The sequence below is a fragment of the Salvelinus sp. IW2-2015 genome, linkage group LG4q.1:29 (assembly GCF_002910315.2).
Source record: "Salvelinus sp. IW2-2015 linkage group LG4q.1:29, ASM291031v2, whole genome shotgun sequence".
Classification (NCBI taxonomy): Eukaryota; Metazoa; Chordata; class Actinopteri; order Salmoniformes; family Salmonidae; genus Salvelinus; species Salvelinus sp. IW2-2015.
In genome coordinates, this window is record NC_036842.1 from 88466157 (window position 1) to 88482936 (window position 16780).

The 16780-nt window shown below is 41.3% G+C and overlaps 1 pseudogene; it reads left to right on the forward strand.

The window, feature by feature from the left end:
* LOC111961051 (SH3 and multiple ankyrin repeat domains protein 2-like) overlaps window positions 1-16780 on the forward strand; it is a 158160-nt pseudogene that overhangs the window by 5474 nt on the left and 135906 nt on the right.

Consider the following 16780-nt stretch of genomic DNA (forward strand, 5'->3'; position numbering starts at 1 on the left):
TTGACAATACATTTGTGGAGTGGTTGAAAAACAAAGTTTATATGACTCCAACAAGTGTATGTAAACTTCCGACCTCAACTGTATAAGTGATTGTCAGTTGGATATTGCTTCTGCAAGGTTTTGTATATCTTACATTCATATGAGTATCATTTTCTGACTCAAATAGGATCCTCTGAAGATTGCTCTGATGTCCAAAAGATTTCAGATCTACATTTTGTTGACATACAATTTTTAAGTTGTATGTATTTGAAAATGTCTATGTTGGTCAGTCCAAAGTGCTTTTTAATTGTCATGGAATAATTGTATTTCCTATTACCAAGTCATTTACAGTTTCTATGCCTTTAGTTTACCATGTGGCCAATTCTCTGTGAATAAAGACAAGGTTGTTTCCATAGGGGTTTTGGAGGGAGTGATATTGGTTCTTGTAGAATTTGTTTCATTTTCTTCCATATTGTTATAATGTTCTTAACTGTGAAGTTAATGTTCTTAGCGTTTGTCTTTTAAAATAGACACAAAAAGATTCTGGGGATGAGCATGCGCATCTTCAATATGTACCCATTGTTCCTCTTTAGTGAATTGAATCTGTCTCAAGTAAAAGCCTTGGGTGGCGAGTTGATCCAATTCCAAGTCTGGAAGGTTTATAACACCCTCAGACTTAGAGACATGTAAAACTTTCCTTTTTATTCTATGAGTTTATTTGCCCATCTAGAGTCTGTTATGGCCGAGTATACTTTTRAAAGAATGTCTTCGGTGTGGTAATTGCTATTATTGAAAYAATATATAAAAACMTTGGGAGCTGTTCCATTCTAAAGAAGTTTATTCTACRTGTAAGATTTATGGGAAGATTGTTCCATTTKATTAGATCTGCTTTCATGTTGAGGAGTAATGGGATAAAGTTATCTTTATATATTTGTTGTTTGTTGTCACTTAAGTCTTTCTATTTTTGTTGTCCAATGATTGCTGATAGATCATGAGTTATTCTTTTATCTTTTTCCTATTGCCATCATTACATTTTTTCCCAAATACCTTTTAAATCTCAGTTTAAAGTATTCTGAAAATATTTMTAATATTAGTCAGGTATATCAGGGGATCGTCGGCTAATAAGTTCAGTTTATATTCATGTTTACCAATACTGATACCTGTTACGTGATTGCTTAATCAAAATMAATGCTTAATTCAATATGTAATACAAATCTCCAAATGTATTTTAGTTAGGTTTTTACAGCACTATTAAATGCTCCAGTGGTGGTAGTGGTTATTAAAGCGTTGGGCCAGTAACCGAAAGGTTGCTAGATCAAATCCACGAGCTGACAATGTAAACATCTGTTGTTCAACCCTTGAGCAAGCAATTAACCCACTGTTTCTAGGCTGTCATTGTAAATAAGAATTTGTTCTTAACTGACTTGCATAGTAAAAAAAAGTAGAGAACTTTACAGACCATGAGGGGTCTTGTTGCACTACAGTACATGACATGATAGGGGTCCAACTCTCCGGACACATTATTTCCAGGCACAGAGCCGAAATTGAAATGAATAATATTGAAAGTATACTTATAAAATTCCCCTCAATGTAAAGTTTAAGCTCAAATAATGCAACACATTCTTATAAAAATAAAGTTACTCTGCGGGACAAGGATTGTCCCAACTTTCAAGAATACCTGAGTTAATTTGCTGTAATTCTAAACATGTTTTTCATGACTTATAACATGTTCATATGCTATCTATGGGGCCCGAGCTCCGGGTGACCKCAAGCCACACCCTGCGGGGGCTGTGGGGGTGTGTGCTACGCCAGTGCTCCTAGTACGAGTGAGAACATGAAGTGTTTGTTGTCATTCAACGAGAGACGACTAGATTTCATCCAAATTGTTTCACTRGAGAAATACTGCACCAATAATCTAAGCTAGAGGTAAAATTGCACAACTACAACTTCCTCGGCAAAAAGGTCAAAATGTATGACCGATTTCTTGATTTATTTGACTATTTTGAGGAAGTGTTTCTGTCTCTGTTGTTGCTAGGGTGACCAAGCGGGACAAACAGCAGTAACATTTTTACACGTTTTACAACGAACGTCTTTAGGGTGTACGAGAGCACAGARGGTCGCTTTGCCTAGCAGAGTTCTGAGGACACATTAACTGTATGATGAAGCCCGAAAACACTGTGTCCTCTCCCCCTGGTCAGGCCACAGTAGAGTCCAGCATGCCTCAGGGCCTGACTTTCAGAGCTTGTGTGTGTGTTAGTAGTACACAGTATATATAACGCTGTCTCCMCTCTCTCTCCAGTAGAGTATCATGCCTCGGAGTCCTACYTCCAGTGAGGAGGAGATGGCCCAGAGTTTCTCTGACGGCTCTGGAGGTTTTGAGACAGACAGCTCAAAGGAGGAGCCTGGCCATGGAGGACCTGGAGGGGAAAGGGCTAGCAGGAGGACAGACAGGAGGGCAGAGAGGGACAGGGCTGCCCGTAGGGAGTCACTGGAATTCTGTGTGGTCATCCCTGACCTGCAGCAGTCTGTGAGTACACACGTATCCCGTTGTACACTGTTTTCTTATCATACTGCAGGTGTATGCTACACTGTAAAACATTTTTTTTATTGTTTCAACCAGTTATTATTAAGTAATTGGTTCCATAGCCTTTTTTTTGTTTACTCAACTTTTCGATCCAAATGTTACCTGAACCCAAAAAATATAGTTGGCCCAACTTAGATAAAACTTGAGAAAACTTAGGCAAAAATTCWGTCAATTTTAAATTATGTGTTTGCTTAACTCATATGTTTATTCAACCATAATTATTATTMMGTCATCTTACCTAAAAWAAAAGCTGTGGAACTAGTTACGCACACACACAGCTTTTAACATGCTATGTTTCCAACATACTTATTTAACCCACGTTGAGCATTTACACAGTAATTCATTTTCAACGTGTCCTCACAACCTCCTGGTCTCATGGCATTCCGATGTTCCTGCTATGTCTCAATTATCAGTTAATCTGACTAGTCTCTCATCATTGAGAGTCTAGTCACTTATTTCAGCAACAACAAAAAAAATCGGTATAGTTGTCTGTTGGTGGGGCATATAACTCTGTTTAAATGTTACTCCTTGATCACTATGATAAAAAACATTGTTTTTCTTGAGTGTATTTTTAACAYAGCTGAGATMTACTTTGAAGTGCAAAGTGTAGGAATACAMGTGAAATCAGTCATTGACACACACACGGTGACGTAGCAGGAAGACTGGAYTGCTGTGAACCAAGAGGTTGTGAGTTCAAATCCCAGGTGAGGACATATGAATTACTGTATAAATGAGCATGTGCAATGTGTATCAAATATGTATGCTGAAAACGTTGTATGTAAAAAGCACTCTAACTAGTTCAACAACCTTTTTAGGTGGATTAATTTATGAGACAATTTGAGCAAACATKATTTTAAGTTGACTGAATTTTTGCCTATGTTGATTAACTAAAATAAGGCTGTGGAACCAGTTACTTAATAATAATTAGTTGAAATAACTCAAAGTTTTTTTTTTTTTTTTTTTAATAATTAGTTGAAATAACTCAAAGTTTATTATTTTTTATTTTTTATTTTTTTTACAGTGGATCTAAATCCACTTTAAAGCCAAACCATAACTACCTTTCACTTTTCAACTGTGTGGTCGTCCCTGAACCTTTTTTAAAACATATTAGTCATTTAGCAGAAGCTCTTATCTAGAACGACATACACTCAGTGCATTCGGCTAAAATAGCTGCTGTCTGCAGAATCAGTGCTAGTGAGAGTAGATGAAAAGACAAGTACAATAGTCTGTACAATAGCTACAACATAGTTTACCCGATGCTTTGCTCTAGGCTCCAAAACCAGTAGTTCTACTGCACTGAAAATAATTGGGGTGCTGCGCGRTGGTTGGAATTATGACATAGTTGTTACTGCAGTTTGTTACTGCATTTTGCTTATGTGAAAGACTGTAAAGCAAAAAGCTGTAASAATTTTTTTGATCATAGCAATTGTGGAATATGTGGCATGTTTGCCCCAGCCTAGCAGCATAAAGTCAATGTGAAAGAGTGAGCTACAATAGCTATGCACTGTATGTTGTACAAGCTAAATGTCACACTGTTKTCAGCCAAGCAGTTTGATAGACGTGAATGAGGGAGAAAAAAACAGCTATTGGAAATCGGTGGCGAGGTTATTCTGCCACAGAAATACATACTTGCTAGTTGAGAAGTGCTGCTGTTTTTAAATGCCTTATCACAAAAGAACATGCACCCTCAAATAAACCAATAACAAAAATGATTTTCTGGATAACAGGCGTAACGTTCTGCTATAATCCTTACTAATTGATTGAACTAATTCCAGTTATTGTTTTTTCCACCACTAATACTGTGTAGCGGGCACCTCTGCCAAACAACTTTATGAATATGAAATGTCCTGCTTCTGTAGAGGAAAGGCATAGCTAATTACTGAAACAGAATATTGCTAGGAGACATTTCCATGCTGTTTTATACTGTGATTCCTAATCTTTTCTACTGTAAATAAAAGCTTATTTATTCACAGACACTGGTAGCTTGGCAAGGAGACGTGAGCTATTGTTTCTCCATCTGTTAGCACCTGCTGCCAGAATGTTAAATCTGCATGTGTGTTTTGTGTTTGTTTGTTTTGGAGCAGAAATGTTTGTTTTAAACCCAACACTAAATGTGTTGTCTAATGTTTTGGAGCAGAAATGTTTGTTTTAAACCCAACACTAAATGTGTTGTCTAATGTTTTGGAGCAAAAGTGTATGTTTAAACTCCAGGTTTGATATGTTTGTATAATCTCGGAATGTTTTGTATTTGTGTTGCAGCAGAAATGTATGTGGTTTAAAACTAACACCACTGTGTGCAGAGATGGGCAGTATTTATGTTACATATATTTGAAATACATATTTGAATTACTTCTGAGTATTTTGTCATTTTAAATTACACCGGGTTGAACTATAACTCCAATCTATTTTGTATTTTCAAAATACTGTCATTTGTATTTTCAAAATACTTTTCCATTCAATGTTTTATAGCAGTTCAGATTTTGTGTCCCCCTTTCACCCTGCATTGGTATCAGAAGTCTGATAGCACTTATGGCATGATAGAGCGTCTGCTAAATGAACAAAATATAAATATATATGTAAAAATGTTGATAAATAATGTACTTGATACGGTTGTGAGATGAATGCACTAATTGTAAGTCGCTCTGGATAAGAATGTCTGCTAAATGAGTAAAATGTAAATGTAAAAAAACAAACAATTGCAAAGCATGCTGAGTATTATTCTAATGAGCTRTGCCCTGAAACAAGGCCAATAATAATACCCATTGTGCTTTGCAGTTAATTTTGGTTTGTTAATTTTCACATATACATTTACATGTTGATCATTTAGCAGACACTCTTATCCAGAGTGACTTGCTCAACTAAAGTAGATAAACAACAACATATTACAGGCATTTTTGTAACCGGTACTGAGAACATTGTTGCTATTCAGGTTGTCTACTTGCAAATGTCATTTTTTATTTTAAYTACAAAATGCATGTATTTTGATTAAATACTTTACAGAATACAAGATTATTTTGATACATTCATCTTCATGGTATTTTGACATTTTTGGCTATCCCTGATTGTGTGTGTGTTTTGGAGCAGAAGTGTATGAGGTTTAAGCCCGAGGCCACAGTGTGGGTTGCTAAGCAGCAGATCCTGTGTACACTGACCCAGACTTTGAGGGACGTGCTGAACTACGGCCTCTTCCAGCCTGCTGTTGAGGGCCGAGAGTCCGGCTTCCTGGATGAGGAGTGTCCCCTTAAAGACTACCCCACTCCCACCAACACTAAGGGGATCCCCACTCTGGAGGTACAGGAACCATTCAGTTCTCCATCCACCAGGTCCAGCACTAACCCTAACCCACCGTACCCTAACCCTAACCCACCGTACCCTAACCCTAACCCTAACCCTAACCCTAACCCTAACCCTAACCCACCGTACCTTAACCCTAACCCTCAGACTCCCCCACCCACCACCAGCAAAGTGATCCCCGGTGGTGCAGTAACAGTTCTGCTCCATAAGTCTGTATGCTCAAATCACTGATTTCTCCACAACACACAGTACCTTCGTCAGACTAGCACATTTTGATCCAAGAGTGGATCTTCGTCACGTCACAGAGAGGCATTCTTGGCTCAAAATGTTATACCAGCCTATAAAGTATGTGGTGGAGCAATCGTTTGTGCATCGCATGCCCTACTTCATTTCTCCAGTACTACTCCATCACGCAGGTCCAGTCCTCCCTCCTGTATTGTCAAACATACGTTACTGATTGCTCCAAAACATACCTTATTAGGCTAGCACGACGTTGCTGTGGATTGTGTGTGCAGGCCCTGTCTACTTCATTTGACATGCTGATGTATACCACCCAGGGCTGCTGTAGCCCACCCAGGGGTGCCGTATACCACCCAGGGCTGTTGTATACCACCCTGGGCTGCTGTAGCCCACCCCATCCTACAGAAGCAATTCTCCTGTTTGATCATTATCAAAGAATCTCATCTGGAAGAATTCAGCCACTTAATGAATGATCAAGGGACTGCATCACAATAACAAGTCTTTGTTTTCCAAACAGCTCAGCTGAATTGTGATGAGGCAGCATAGCTGGAAACTCCCTCTTGGCTCTCCCTGGCTCTGTTCTTTGTTCTATATCTCCTCAGTCAGGGGGGTCCCCTGGTATCGCTAGTACTTGACTGAAGTTTTAATTACGGCTGCCTGGGCGATCTTCTCCGGTAGTGGTACACCTTACTTAGTATTAAATATATAGATCATCATTAGCAGTGCTGCCAGATGAGTTGGTTGTGACTGGTTGTTTAATCAGGATCATTGGGAGATGACTAGAAGTGCCGTGTCGTTGACTATCATTAAATGTGAAGACTGTATATTATCAAATCAATTCTCTATGTGTAATTTAATTACGCGATTAAACTAATCATGTAACTTGAATTAACTAGGAAGTCGGGGCACCACGGGAACATGTTGTTTATAGAGTTTCAATTTCCCAAATATAACTCAAAACAGTCGCTTATTAATGAATTTGACCTCATCAGTCTCATTACTGAACATCGCAAACCCTTGGATATCTACACGAACCCTAGCATAGAATCATGAATCAGCGATATACAAATTGGCTTAATTATTTATTTACTAACTAACTTAATCAATAACAAAATTACATAAACACACACAAATAGTTCATACATTGGTTACTACATGATACAAAGAAAAATCCCCTAGCGGACGAAACCGATATGACGGCTTGGTAGACAAAGAGAAGGGGATAGGGACCAAGAGCGGGAAACTCATAGAGGATTACTACACTCATAGAAATGGCTAATACTTTGAACATGAACAACCGCTCATTCGAAAATAAATTGTAATTAACATATTTACGAGTGTCMGCCTTTGTTGTCCCTCTCAGCGATTGCCGGTCTGTCTGCTGGATGGAAATGTTCTTAGATCGGATGCTTTTACAAGACTAAAGTATTTAAACAGCTGCAGTCTGAATAATTMTTCTTTAGTTTGTAGATGGCTTTGCCATTTCAACGTGGGAATGATCTCCACGTTCTCTGCTCTTGTCATTTGGTAGAGTTGTACGTACATTCCACACTATTTAGATGTAAACCTCATAGTTGAGAAGTGTACACAACCAAATACACAGTAATATGTGTTTCCTGTCCTTRATGAGATCACCAAATGAAACACACTCGACATGACTGTCCCTTAAGTGTCCACGGACAATTCCCACATTCTCAAAAATATAAATATTGTTTAATTCTCCCATTTTGGGGATTAGGAGTTTTGGCAAGGAGAATGCCTTTGTTCTCCATAGGTTCTCTCCCGCCATACTGAGAGTTTCTACCAGGAATTTATGACCGTTGTAAAACCTGATGTGGGAGAGAAAGTGAGAGAGGGGGGAGCCACGATATACACCCAAAAGGGCTACGTCGTGACAGAAGTCATGACAAGGCTTACACTACATCATAATGTATTATAATTTTTGGGCTTTAAGTAAAGTGTTGCAGGAACTTTTCTTCTTCCATTTGCAGTTCCGTTACAAGAGCCGGGTCTATKAACAGCCCAATGTGAACGAGAAGCAGATCGCCAAAATCCACACGCAGGTGAGAAAAAATAAATGAAGGGCTTTATATTTATTTTTCGCTTCTTTCAGGTTGTACAATAGATTCATTATATTCATTTAAATGAATGTGAATATCAACGGCTGGTGTAAGTTGTTGTATTGGAATGGGTGGAAGCTATACCTTGGACAGTTATACCCTGTATCCGCCATTTCTGTAACCATGTTGAAAAGGTCAATGTGAAAAGGAAATGTCAAGGCCAGTAGAGTTATTACAGTCGTGTGGAAAAATATATTATTAAGGGAGCTTGTCTTTGATATATTCATTATATTATGAGTGAAAGAACATTTCAGGTCCTCTCCCTGTAATGCTGATAGAATTAATGCCCTATTAATCTACAAGCTGAATATAAAGTGTGAATTATTGAGTGTAGAATTTCCATGGGCTCACTATTCAGCAGGTACGTATTTAACATGATTCAGTATTTGATTGAGACAGACAGACAGCTGAGTCCAGGACAATTCCCATCAATGTCCTCCTTCTGGATCAAACAGGAATGCCATACTAAATCATTTACCCATCGAATTCCCTTCACGCTGTTTTCCCTGGTCTTTCAAGTTCACTGTGTGTGTGCCTGTGTACTGTTGAAGAATGATAGGGTGTGGTGTCGTGTGTGCTGCCTTATGTGTGTCTTCTGTGTGTGTGTGGTGTGTGTGTGTGTGTGTGTGTGTGTGTGTGTGTGTGTGTGTGTGTGTGTGTGTGTGTGTGTGTGTGTGTGTGTGTGTGTGTGTGTGTGTGTGTGTGTGTGTGTGTGCGCGCACGCAAGCCTGTGTGTGTGGTGTGTGTTGTTGCAGTTCAAAGTGTAACTGCTTATACAGTATGTGCACTGGCTGGCGTAAGTCCCCCTGCAGTGTCTCTGTCCTTGCCTGAAGGCTGCAGACAAGCCTCTCTCCCTCACTGCCTGCCGCTGTTCAGCTCAGCTCAGCTCTGGGACCTGCTCTCTTAACTATTTATAAGTGCCTCGAAAGCAGCATGTGTCCCTGGATCAGTCCTTGGGAAAGCACCATGAGAGGAACAGCAGTGGAGAGAACTGAGGAACCATCACGTGACACCCATACTGTACCAACCTCAAATCAAATCAAATGTTTTTTGTCCATCCCCGAATACAACTGCTGTAGACTTTACATGAATACTTGCATACGAGCCCTTAACCAACAATGCAGAGTATTAAAACATATAAATAAAATAGTAACATAAGAGGAATAAAATCAAATACACAAAGATTGGAGCTATATACAGGGAGTACCAGATCAGATGTTGGGAGCTATATACAGGTACAGTACCAGATCAATGTGGAGCTATATACAGGGAGTACCAGATCAATGTGGAGCTATATACAGGAGTACCAGATCAATCTGGAGCTATATACAGGGGAGTACCAGATCAATCTGGAGCTATATTCAGGGAAGTACCAGTACCAGATCAATGTGGAGCTATACAGGAAGTACCCAAGTACCAAGATCAATGTGGAGCTATATACAGGCAGTACCAGTACCAGATCAATATGGAGCTATATACAGGGAATACCAGTACCAGATCAATATAGAGCTATATACAGGGAGTACCAGTACCAGATCAATGTGGAGCTATATACAAGGGAGTACCAGTACCAGATCAATGTGCAGAGGTACGAGGTATTTGAGGTAGATATGTAGATGAAGGCAGGGTAAAGTGACTAGGCATCAGGATAGATAATAATAAGGCATTTAAGGTAGATATTTACATAAAGGTAGGGTAAAGTGACTAGGCATCGAGATAGATAATAATAAGGTATTTGAGGTAGATACAGTGGCTTTGCGAAAGTATTCACCCCCTTGGCATTTTACCTATTTTGTTGCCTTACAACCTGGAATTAAAATTGATTGTTTTAAATTAAAAATCCTAGTTATGACGTCATGACAAATGAGCTGTTATGGAATAGGTTATCATTTGGGACTCAGCCATGCAAAAACCAACCCCTTATACCCCAAAATAAAGACAGTGATTACAGGAGCATGTTTAAATATGGAAGAGGAGTAGTGGGTTGAGGGACAGTGGCTTTAACCCACCTTGGCATTTTTCCTATTTTGTTGCCTTACAACCTGGAATTAAAATACAATTTTGGGGGGTTTGTATCATTTGATTTACCACTTTGATGATGCAAAATAATTTTTTTTGTGAAACAAACAAGAATTAAGACAAAAAAACGGAAAACTTGAGCGTACATAACTATTTACCCCCCCAAATTCAATACTTTGTAGAGCCACCTTTTGCAGCAATTACAGCTGCAAGTCTCTTGGGGGTATGTCTCTATAAGCTTGGCACATCTAGCCACTTGGATTTTTGCCCATTCTTCAAGGCAAAACTGCTCCAGCTCCTTCAAGATGGATGGGTTCCGCTGYTGTACAGCAATCTTTAAGTCATACCACAGATTCTCAATTGGATTGAGGTCTGGGCTTTGACTAGGCCATTCCAAGACATTTAAATGTTTCCCCTTAAACCACTRYAGTGTTGCTTTAGCAGTATGCTTAGWGTCATTGTCCTMCTGGAAGGTGYACCTCCYTCCCAGTCTCAAATCTCTGGAAGYRTGAAACAGMTTTCCCTCAAGAATTTCCCTGTATTTAGCYCCATCCATCATTCCTTCAATTGTGACCAGTTTCCCAGTCCCTGCCGATGAAAAACATCCCCACAGCATGATGCTGCCACCACCATGCTTCACTGTGGGGATGGTGTTCTCAGGGTGATGGGAGGTGTTGGGTTTGCGCCAGACATAGCGTTTTCCATGATGGCCAAAAAGCTCAATTTTAGACTCATCTGACCAGAGTACCTTCTTCCATATGTTTGGGGAGTCTCCCACATGCTTTTTGGCAAACARCAAACGTGTTTGCTTATTCTTTTCTCTAAACAATGGCTTTTTTCTGGCCACACTTCAGTAAAGCCCAGCTCTGTGGAGTGTACGGCTTAAAGTGGTCTTATGGACAGATACTCCAATCTCCTCTGTGGAGCTTTGCAACTCCTTCAGGGTTATCTTTGGTCTCTTTGTTGCCTCTCCGATTAATGTCCTTCTTGCCTGGTCTGTGAGGTTTGGTGGGTGGCCCTCTCTTGGCAGGTTTGTTGTGGTGTCATATTCTTTCCATTTTTTAATATTGGATTTAATGGTGCTCCGTGGGATGTTTAATGATAGGGATGATATTTTTTATAACCCAACCCTGATCTGTTTGTAGAGCTCCTTTTGCAAGGCATTGTATGTACATGAAGGCAGGGTAAAGTGACTAGGCATCAGGGTAGATAACAATAGTTGTAAAATAAAGACCATGTAGCAGCAGCATATGATGAGTGTACATGTGTGCGTGTGTAAATGTTTATGTATCTGTGTTTGTGTTGTGTCGATCTGCATGTGTGTGTTATGTGTGTTTGTGTGCGTATGTAGTATGCATGTATGTGAATATGTGTGGGGTTTGTGTGGGAGTGTCAATGTGTGTGAGTGAGTGTTTATATGGTTTAGATATATAGTCTAGTGAGTGTGTATAAGGTCAGTGCAAGATAGAGTCAGTGCAAATAGTTTGGGTACCATTAATTGACTATTTAGCAGTTTGGCTATTTAGCAGACTTATGGCTTGGGAGCAGAAGCTGTCTCGGAGCCTGTTGGTCCGAGAGCAGATGCTTCGGTACCATTTGCCTCAGCAGTCATCTGTCACTTACACATCCCTCCCTCCCTCCTTCCCTCTCTCTGTTTTCTCTCTCAATTCAATTCAATTAAATTCAAGGGGCTTTATTGGCATGGGAAACATACGTTAACATTGCCAAAGCAAGTGAAGTAGATATTATAAAAAAAGTGAAATAAACAATATAAATGAACCGTAAACATTACACTCACAGAAGTTCCATATGAATAAAGACATTACAAATATCATATTATGTATATATAAAGTGTTGTAACGATGTGCAAATGGTTAAAGAACAAAAGGGAAAATAAATAAAAATAAATATAGGTTGTATTTACAATGGAGTTTGTTCTTCACTGGTTGCRCTTTTCTTGTGGCAACAGGTCACAAATATTGCTGCTGTGATGGCACACTGGTATTTCACTCAGTAGTTATGGGAGTTTATCAAAATCGGGTTTGTTTACAAATTCTTTGTGGATCTGTGTAATCTGAGGAAAATATGTGTCTCTAATATGGTTATACATTTGGCATGAGGCTAGGAAGTGCAGCTCAGTGCAGCTCTATTATGGTCATACTGTCACGTCTGCTCCTGRTCRTCCCTCCCCGCTGCCCTGCATCACGCATTCCTGCCGTCAATTACGCACACCTGCATTCCCTTGTCACGCACTTCAGCAATATTGGACTCACCTGGACTCCCTTATCATCTGTTTATTACCTCCCCTATATTTGTCAGTTTCCCTGCTCTGTTCCCTGCTGATGCATTGATTGTTTTTGTCTTTGTTTTCTTGTATGCTGACGCTGTTCCTGTCTCGTTACATGTCCGTTCCTTATTAAATGTTTGACTCCCCGTACCTGCTTCGTCTCTCCAGCGMCATGATATGTGACAGAATGCAGAAGCCAACACACGAAGCATCGGGGAGTACTGGCGTTCCAGTTTGTATGGTGGCATCGGCTCTGGGTCGCCACCGATGGAACTGGGGGTGCCTAGCCAGCTCGTTGGGCTTTCACGCCCTGGCTGGCTTCGAGAGGTTTCCTTGCCTCGGTTGGCTCGGCGGCTTTCCATCCCACGTCACTCTCCACCGGATCATCAGGCTCCCTCGCTGCAGCAGGATCAACAGGCATCTTGCCTCAGTCAGATTGTCTGGCTTCCATGCCTCAGCCGGCTCTCCAGGCTCTCACTCTCCTGCCGGTTCGTTGGGCTCCCACTCCCCAACCGGCTTGCCTAGCGCCCATGTCTAGGCCGGTTCGCCCAGGTGGGACGCCAGGTGGCGCCCCAAGAGGGAAGGCAGGTGTGCGTAATTGATGGCAGGAATGCGTGATGCAGGGCAGCCTGGAGCCCTCAAGTGCCGGGGGGGGGGGAGAGCGGGAGCAGACGTGACAGTACCCACCGGACTTATCATCTGTTTATTACCTCCCCTATATTTGTCAGTTTCCCTGCTCTGTTCCCTGCTGATGCATTGATTGTTTTTTGTCTTTGTTTTCCTGTATGCTGATGCTGTTCCTGTCTCGTTCCATGTCCGTTCCTTATTAAATGTGTGACTCCCCGTACCTGCTTCGTCTCTCCAGCGTCATCACGTGACACATACATTTGGCAGGAGGCCTCTCTCTCTCTCTGATCTGATCTGATCTCTCTCTGTCTCTGTCTCTGATCTGATTGAATCTGTCTCTCTCTCATAGCTTGTCTTCTCTTGAGAGCCAGGTCTGCCAATGGCATCCTCTATCAATATCAAGGCCATGCTCACTGAGTCTGTACATAGTCAAAGCTTTCCTTAATTTTGGGTCAGTCACAGTGGTCTGGTATTCTGCCTCTGTGTACTCTCTGCTTAGGGCCAAATAACATTCCAGTTTGCTCAGTTTTTTTGTTGATTCTTTACAATGCTTCAAGTAATTATGTTTTTGTTTTCTCATGATTTGGTTGGGTCTAATTGTGTTGCTGTCTTGGGTCTCTGTGTTGTCTGTTTGTGTTTGTGAACAGAGTCCCTGTACCAGCTGGCTGAGGATAATTTTCTCCAGGTTCACCTCTCTGTAGTTGAGGGCTTAGTTATTATTCAGATTCAGATTGTTTAATAGTCATATGAACAGGGTTTCAGGTGTGATTGTAGGGTACAGTGAAACTCTTAGGCTCTGAGCTCCAACATGCTCCAACATGCTCCAACATGCTCCAACATGCTCCAAGTGAAATAAAATAATGAAAATGGTAATAAAAAACAACAATAGAAATAACACTGTATAATAATAACAACTGTGGCAGTGATTAATAAATAGTGAAATAAAAAGAGTACAAATTATTATTTAAAAAATCTATAATATACATATTATCAACTGCAACAGTGATGAATGAGTAAAAGTATGTTGAGGGGGGGTCCATAGGGGATGAATCAGGTAAGGTAAGTGTCTGTTGAGGAGGTGTGGGGGTGTCCATAGGGGGAGCGGCAGGGGAGAGGGGGGAGCAGATAGCTGACTAGTGGTGGCTATTCAGCAGCCTGGTGGTCTGAAGGTAGAAACTATTGGCCAGTCTTTCAGTTTTTTGCCATGATGCTCCTGTACTGCCTGCGTCTGAGTGACTGAAGCGGGGAGAACAGGGCATGGCTTGGGTGGCTAGGGTCCCTGATGATCTTCTTGGGCTTCCTMTGACACCTGTTGTTGTAGGTGTTCTGTAGTGTAGGAAGTGTGCACCCAATGGTGCGTTTGGCTGCACGTGTCCCCCTCTGAAGAGCCTTGCGGTCCATGGCGRGATACAGCCTGACAGTATGCTCTCGATGGTGCTCCTTTAGAACACTGTGAGGGGCCCTCTAGGACAGGCCAAATTTKTTCAGCATCTTGAGGTTGAAGAGTCGCTGTCATGCCTTCTTCACTACGGTGTCCTTGTGGCTAGACCATTTCAGCTTCTCTGAGAAGTGTACGSCGAGGAATTTGAAATTATTGACCGTCTCAACTGCAGCCCTGTTGACGAGGATGGGGATGTGTCKAGCCTGGTTCCTCCTGAAGTCCACAATCAGCTCCTTTGATTTGCTAACATTGTGAGAGAGGTTGTTTACCTGGTACCACAACGTCAGAGTGCCTACCTCCTCCCTGTAGGCTGTCTCGTCATTGTTGGTGATCAGGCCTTCTACTGTTGTGTCATCAGCAAACTAATGAGGGAGTTGGAACTGTGTGAGGGCACAGGGAATACAGGAGGGGACTGAGGACGRATCCTTGTGGGGTCCCTGTGTTGAGGATCAGTGTCGAGGAGGTAATGTRGCCTAACTTCACCACCTGAGGGTCGGCCCGTCAGGAAATCCAGGACCCGGTGGCATAGGGAGGAGTTCAGACCTAGGGCAGTGAGCTTTGTAATGAGCTGATAGGACACTATGGTATTGAAGGCTGAGCTGTTGTCGATGAACAGCATCCTCACATATGCATTCCTTCMGTCCAGGTGGGTAAGAGCAGTGTGCAGTGCAATGGCGATTGCATCGTCCGTGGATCTGTCAGGGCGGTAGGCGAATTGTAGAGGGTCAAGGGTGTCAGGAGGGAGGAGGTGACATGGTCTTTGACTAGCCTCTCGAAGCACTTCATTATGACGGAAGTGAGTTCAGTTACTTTGCCTTTCCTGGGTACAAGGAGGATGGTGGACATGTTGAAGCAGGTAGAGAGGCCTGAGCTAGGGAGAGAAGGTTGGAAGGTTGGAGAATCGCTTCTTTTTAGGTGGTTGTAGAATTGAATTGCTATTTTCTGGATTTTTATAATTATCGGGAATCWTCCTTATTCTGATCTGCATGCGTTTTTTTGGTGTTTTACCTTGTACACAGAGGATGTTTTTGTAGAATTCTGCATGCACTCTCAATTTGATGTTTGACCCATTTTGTGAATTCTTGGTTGGTGAGTGGACGCTAGACCTCACAACCATAGAGGGCAATGGGTTCTATAACTGATTTAAGTATTTTTTGGATGTCAAAAGTTATGTTCCTTTTRATGGCATAGAAGGCCCTTCTTGCCTTGACTCTAAGYTRGTTCACAGCTTTGTGGAAGTTACCTGTGGTGCTGATGTTTAGGCCAAGGTAGGTATAGTTTTTTGTGTGCCCTAGGGCAACAGTGTCTAGGTGGAATTTGTATTTATGGTCCTTGCAACTGGACATTTTTTGGAAAACTATTATTTTTGTCATACTGAGATTTACTGTCTGGGCCCAGGTCTGACAGAATCTGTGCAGAAGATCTAGGTGCTGCTGTAGGCCCTCCTTGGTTGGGGACAGAAGCACAAGATCATCAGCAAATAGTAGACATTTGACTTCAGATTCTAGTAGGGTGAGGCCGGGTGCTGCAGACTGTTCTAGTGCCCTCGCCAATTCGTTGATATAWATGTTGAAGAGGGTGGAGCTTAAGCTGAATCCCTGTCTCACCCCARMGCCCTGTGGAAAGAAATGTGTGTTTTTTGCCAATTTTAACCACACACTTGTTGTTTGTGTACATGGATTTTATATTGGCGTAAGTTTTTCCCCCAAAGCTGCTTTCCATCAATTTGTATTGCTGACCCTCATGCCAAATTCAGTCAAAAGCTTTTTTGAAATCAGCAAATAATGAGAAGTCTTCYTTTWGGTTTGTTTGTTTGTTRGTCAATTAGGGTGTGCAGGGTGAATATGTGGWCTGTTGTACAGTAATTTGTCAAAAAGACAATTTGACATTTGCTCAGTACATTGTTTTCACTGAGGACAACCTTGCTGATTTTCCCAAGGTTGCTGCTGACACATATCCCACAATAGTTATCTGGGTCAAATTTTTCTCCACTTTTGTGGACATTTAGGATACATCAACACCACAGGCCTTTTTGTGTTGGCGAGTTTGTATTTTGTCCTGTAGTTCATTCAATGTAATTGGAGAATCCAGTGGGTTCTTGTAGTCTTTAATAGCTGACTCTAAGATTTGTAATTGATCATGTATATGTCTCTCTCTCTCTCTCTCTCTCTCTCTCTCTCTCTCTCTCT